General features: G+C 46.4%; 1 long non-coding RNA gene across 1 annotated transcript; it reads right to left on the bottom strand.

Moving 5' to 3' along the window:
* Nucleotides 1-736: 736 nt before the first annotated feature.
* On the bottom strand, nt 737-4,920 carry LOC107968922 (uncharacterized). The gene is made up of 2 exons (XR_001710488.3): nt 1,817-4,920; nt 737-1,249 (listed from the first exon to the last, which is right to left on the bottom strand). It is a non-coding gene; the product is annotated as an uncharacterized LOC107968922 (long non-coding RNA).
* Between the last annotated feature and the right edge of the window lie 1,593 nt (nt 4,921-6,513).

The following is a 6,513-nucleotide window of genomic DNA, read 5'->3' on the forward strand; positions in this document are numbered from 1 at the left end:
TGTGTTCAATGAGGAGGGAGCAGCCACACTGGAGAAAGATTTCAGCCGTGACTACTGTGTATCACACATGAAATCCTGGCTTAAGGCTGTAGGACTCCATTACGCTGTTCCATGCACACACTACGTCTTCGCATGTATCATGTCATTAGGTGTGATAACAGCTCAGCATTTTTACATTCTCCAAGCTATCATCATGTGCAAGGCATATTAGCTCCTCCTAGCCCAAAGCCAATAGAAATGTCAGTATGGCCCAAGGGGTGCCTGAGAATTTAAACCATGACACTTGAAGCAGGTCTAGGAGAACCACCCTGGAGGAATGGGCTGCAGGTGCAGCCTCTCCTGGATTTACAGGCTCATTCCCCAGTGAGCATCATCGTGGCTCCCACCTGGGTTCATCTCTTGAATCAGTTCTCTCTTCTGCATGGGTATCTGGGTATCCCTTGCAGAGCACACACCTTTTTTATTTTTTGACATGATTTCAGATGTGCAGAAGAGGAGCACAAAAATCTCAAGATACCCTTCACCCAGAGTCCCCAAAATTAATATTTACCATATTTGTTGCATCTCTCTCTCTCTCTCTCTCTCTCTCTCTCACACACACACACACACACACACACACACACAGAGGAAGTTGCAGACAAGATGTGCCTTTACTATTAAATACTGCTGTGTGCATTTCCTGAAAACAAAGGGATTCTCTTCTGTAACCACAATGCAATTAACAAAACCAAGGATGTGGCATTGACACAATTCTATTAGCTACAGACCTCATTCAGATTTTTTCAATTGTCCTAAGACTGTTTGAGCCAAAAGAATATCCAAGATCATGCCTGGCATTCAGTTGTCGCATCTCTTTAGTCTCCATTAAGCAGAAAATCTTGAGTCTTTGTCTTTCATGACATTGATGTTTATTTTGTAGAATGTGTCACCATTTCAGGTTGTCCGAATTGTCCTTGTGGTCAGATTCACGTCAAGACTTGGGGCAACAACACCAGGATGTAATGTCCTCATCACATATATTGATCACGGGGCCTGCGGTGTTGATTTAGCCCGCTGCTGGTGGTAATACTTGGGTTGTAGTTTTTGTACTGTAAAGTCACTATTTCACCTTATGTAGTAAGTTACAAGCATCTTACTAGGAGATCTTTAGTTAATTTTCCAAAGATTTAACGTGGAGCGCGGAACTCAATCAATGTTGAGCTCCTCTGAGAATCTAGCCCAGCAAATCCCAGTAGAGTACAGACCCGGGCTGTGGGGAAGGCACAGGAGAAAACCTTTGAGGGGCCTTCAGGCCGGAAGGAACTTTAGCTACTCACCAGGTCTGCCCCCTTTTTGGCAGAAAGAGCAACTGGGATCTACAGGAGGGGCGTGCCTAGGGTACAAGGCAGAGAAGGGCACAGATGGCCAACTTCACCCTCTTGTGCCCTGGGATGATATAGGTTCCTCACATCATGGTAAGAGAGGACATGCACCCTTCTGCTCACCAAGGGAACAAATGCAAACTAGAGAACTTGTGGGCATCTTAGACAGGGCTTTCATCTTTTTCTTTTCCTCACCTTCCTGATCATCCTCTGGTTCCTATTATTAAGAAAAAAACAAACCTGTCTGTCTGTCCAACTGTCTTACTATCTCTATCTGTGTATCCTTCTCCATAGCCAACCCTTTTTTATTTCTACTATGTATATATTTCTATACATCTGCGTCTATATCCACATTCCAATCTCTCTCTTTCTCTTGGTTTTCTTACCTTTCAATGTTAATTGCTAAATGGGAATAGAGTGAACAACAATAAGAGCAAAAATATAATTTCCTTTACCTTCGCAATAACATTCATAAGGTATTACTGGGAAAACATTAAAAATGGGACCCTTGTTTGAAAGTAGCAGGCAGGAAACACCAAGAAGCTAGAGAAATTCTCTTCAGAAGCCCCCTCTGGCCCACTGAGGGTCACCTTGCCAGAGGTCATCCCTGTCCCTACAGTGGCATCTTGTATAGTGTAGGGCACTGGCTGGGTGCCAATCCCGAGTTGAGTGTTGTCCGATGCAGACACCCTTGGCTGATGACCTCAGACTTGCCTCGGAACCCTGGCTTTATGACCCAGCTGTGTGCTATGGTCCAAATGTGTGTGTCTCCCTCAAATTTGAATATTGAAATTCTCACCTACAATGTGATGCTATCAAAAGGTGAGGTCTCCGGGAAGTGAGTGGTTTGTGAGGTAGAACCCTCATGCGTGGGAATAGTGCCCTTATGAAAGAGCCCCAAGCCCGGGCACGGTGGCTCACACCTGTAATCCCAGCACTTTGGGAAGCCAATGTGGGCGGATCACCTGAGGTCAGGAGTTTTAGACCAGTCTGACCAACATGATTAAACCCCGTCTCTACTAAAAATCCAGAAATGAGCTGGGCATGGTGGCGGGCGCCTGTAATCCCAGCTACTTGGGAGGCGGAGGCAGGAAAATCGCTTGAACCCAGGAGGCAGAGATTGCAGTGAGTGGAGACCATGCCATTGCACTCCAACCAGGGCAATAAGACTGAAACTCCATCTCAAAAAATTAAATAAATAAAAATAAAGTAATAAAAAATGCCCCAGAGATGCCCCTTGCCCCTTCCAGCATATATGGACTCTCGAGAAGGTGCCATCTATGAATCAGGAAGTGACCTTCACCAGACACTGAAGTGGCCAGGGCCTTGATCTTGGACACCCCAGCCTCCAGAACCGTCAGAGATAAATCTCTGTTGTGCATGGGCTGCCCAGTGGATGATATTTTGTTACAGCAGCCCAGGTAGACAAAGACACCAAGTTTCCTTGTCATGAGATCTGAATGAATAATTCACTGTGTGTGGTTTGACACTGCAGTGGCTGTTCTGACCCTCCACCAGCCACAATCTCCTTCCTGGATTAAATTCCTTCTCCTGTACATGCTGAGATGTTTCTGTTCCCCGGTTGTGTCTTGACCAGCAGTCTTCATGAAGTCTTTCTTTTCAAGCTTACTCTGTCATGATTTTGGTGTCTGGTCATGCCCGGAAATGGAATAGAAAGACCTAGGATTCTCCCTTCACCCTAAGGGAAATCCTTGCTTCGCTGAAAATGGGTGAAGCTGTGGGCTGAAAAAATATGTGTTCCTTCTTTATCTGGCTTGTCTTCACTCAGCTTCTCTGTTCAGTCCCTGCATTATTCATTTTTGGTGCACTTCCAATGATGTCTTATTTCACAATCAGCCGTAATACTGATCATAGAAACTTTTGTATGTGCTGCTTTTTCTGTAATAAATCTCTATTTCAAGCAGTACTCCAGTGACTAGCTAACAGGCTATCTGTTTCACAGCTATGTAGGATAATTGAGGCCTACTATTACTTTGAGGTTTAATTTCTGAACCTAATTGTGTGTGTGCATGCGTGCAGGTGCGTGTGTGTGTGTGTGTGTGTGTGTGTGTTCGGGGGAGTCTGTGCACCCATGTGTGTGAACCCAGAATCATACAGGAGACAGGTGAATTGGTCGGCGTCTTTCAGTGGTGGGCTTGAAGGCACACAGCCTTCCTGGTTGACCTTAGACTGGCAAATTCAGTTCTTTGGGGCCTGTTAAATTTCAGGGAAGGTCACTGCCATTTAAGGAGATCTGTTTTGCTTGAATATTCTGACTCTCAGTCCGCAGACATAGGGAGTGTGTGAGTGTGAATGTGTACCAAGATGAGGAGGATAATCAGGCTCCGGCTCCGTTTTTCTGACACTTTTACGGCTGCCTTTCTTCTGTGCCTGGGCTTTGTTCTCATGCTCCTTCCCTCGTTGTTGCGGGATGGCGGCAGCATCAGCAGCTGCAGAAACTCTTGTTCATTTCCTAGCTCCGAGGAGCGTCATTTCTCCAACTTGGAATAAAAGCCCATCCTCTACCTGATTGGGCCACTCAGATCAAGGGCCTAACACTAGCAACAGTTGCTAAGGCACTGCTAGAAACCGATTAGCTGAAGCCTGAGTGTCTGAACCAATCATTGGTAAGGGGGCGGGACTTGCCCCATCCCTGGAACTATGAATGTCTCAGCCCCTTGAGATCACCTGGGCGTGGAAGAAAGTTGAAAAAAGAAATCAGAATTCGCTTAGGATGTAGGAGGTAGTGTGGATGCTGGGACAGAGACCAGTGCTGTCTACTGTAATTCCCATTTTGGTGACGAGCAGCGTGAGGCTCAGAAGGATTAAATTTGCCTAAAGTTGCAGCTGGCCAGTCAAACATTGGAAACCAGATGTATTTTGGCTCTAAAGTCTTGTGGGTTTTCTTTGAACCCACAACTACTCCCTATAGGTTGGGGACGCTGTGCCAAGCAGCTTTGTAGACTACCAATTACTCAGCCAGCCTGGGAATCGCTGCAGCATTATTGACAATAGCCAAAAGGTGGAAGCAACCCACGTGTCCATCAATGAATGAATGAAGAAAGAAAATGGTGCATCCAAGTAATGGAGGATTATTCAGCTTTAACAAGGAATGAAGGGCGGACACCTGCTACAACATGGATGAACCTTGGGGACATTCTGCAAAAGAGCCAGTCACCAAAGACAAACACTGTATGATTCCACTTTGATGAAGCACCTAGAGTAGGCAGAATCATAGAGACAGAAAGTAGAAGGCACCGGACGCAGCGGCTCACGCCTGTAATCCCAGCACTTTGGGAGGCCGAGGCAGGTGGATCTCCTGTGGTCAGAAGTTTGAGACCAGCCAGGCCAACATGATGAAACCTCGTCTCTATTAAAAATACAAAAATTAGCTGGGCGTGGTGGCATGTGCCAGTCATCCCAGTTACTCAGGAGGCTGAGACAGGAGAACTGTTTGAACCCAGGAGGCAGAGGTTGCAGTGAGCCAAGATCGTGCCATTGCACTCCAGCCTGGGCAACAAGAGTAAAACTTCATCTCAAAAAAAAGAAAAACAAAAAGAAAAAGATAGTAGAAGGGTGATTGCCAGGGACTTATGGGGTGGAGATGGGGAGTTATCATTTAGTGGGGACAGCGTTTCAGCTTAGGAAGATGAAAAAGTTCTGGAGGTGGATGGTGGTGATGGTTGTACAATAGTATGAATATAGTCAACACCACAGAACTACACGCTTGAAAGTGGTTATTGTGGTAAATTTTGTTATGTATATTTTACTACAATTTAAAAAAAAACAATTTTTTAAAAAGTTGTCCTCCAGAGAAAGTGGATATTTTAACTTCTGCGTGGAGGGGTTTGGCTACAAGGTTCAAAACATCTATCATGACTCTGGAGCCTCCGAAGCCTCCTAACTTCACTGGCCGGTGATGTCCGCTGCCTCTTCCTCTCTTGAATGTCATCTGGAAAAGTGAGCGGTGGTATGTGGAAACGCTTCTTGATGCTCTTCCTGACAGCAATAGTTGGCCTGACACTAGAATTCTTCTCCACTTTACACTGACCCGTTGTGTGTCTGTTATCACCACGTTACATGCCTACATTTTTAGCAATGTGTGACCTTGCACGTTTCCTGCCACCCTCCGCCCCTGACATCAGTAGTCTTGCATCTCTCTCCCCAGCCAGACAGCATGCATGGGCCAGAGTCATGTGCTTTGGGAAAAGGTGGGTTGTATCGACTTCACAACAAGTCAGAGTGCAGTGGGCCCATGTTTTGTAAAACATATGTTTGGCAAATGACTCCCTGTGGGTTGCAGAAATCCAGATGGGGGAAGTTTTCTAAGTGTGATGTCAGAATGTTACATCTGCTGATCCCACGGGTACATGGGGCCAATAAGAAGACGTGAGTTGGTTTGTCTGAGAAATTGCATGGCATGGAGATCTGAGGGGCACATTCGAATCTGGAAAACAAAGGCCATAATGTGCACAGCCCTCTTTGGGCTTGGGTATTGTTAGAGCTGGGAGAAGTCTTAACATTGCCTAAAATAGCTCCCAATTTTATGCACGAGGAAACTGAGGCATGGGGTGGTGGGTAAGGTGAGTTGCTCAAGGCTGTCTAAGGCTGGAACTTGAACCTGGGGCTCTGTAGTCTCAGCACAGCACCCTCAGCCCCATCACGCTGGACTAAGGCAGAGATTAAGGTTCTGGGTGTAACGTCAGACTGCCTGGAGGGCTAAGGCTCTGTTCCATCTGCTGAAAAGCTGTGCCACCCTGAGCCTCAGTTTCCTCATCTGAAAGCAGGGATTACAACAGGGCTTGTAGGTAGGGGTGTGTGTGCTGGGGGGTGCTAAGTGATAGTGAAGATGATGAGTGTCAACAGATGATGGACAGCAGCATGTGCCCAACACCGTGCTCAGCATTTCATGTCCAAATTCTCACTATGCTCACTCAGCCTCCATGCAGCCCCACAACATGGGCACCACTATCCTATCCTCTCCCATTTAATAATGAGGCGGCCAAGGCTACTTATGAAAAGAAACGAGGCGGTGCCTGTTGCATACAAAGATCCCAAACCCTAAACCTCTTTTACACATAGCTGGGAAGAAATGCATTTGCTTTCCCTGGCCTTGGGCCAGTGGGTTGTTTAGAAACCTTCCGGGGAGCAG

The sequence above is a fragment of the Pan troglodytes genome, chromosome 18 (genome assembly GCF_028858775.2).
Source record: "Pan troglodytes isolate AG18354 chromosome 18, NHGRI_mPanTro3-v2.0_pri, whole genome shotgun sequence".
Lineage (NCBI taxonomy): Eukaryota > Metazoa > Chordata > Mammalia > Primates > Hominidae > Pan > Pan troglodytes.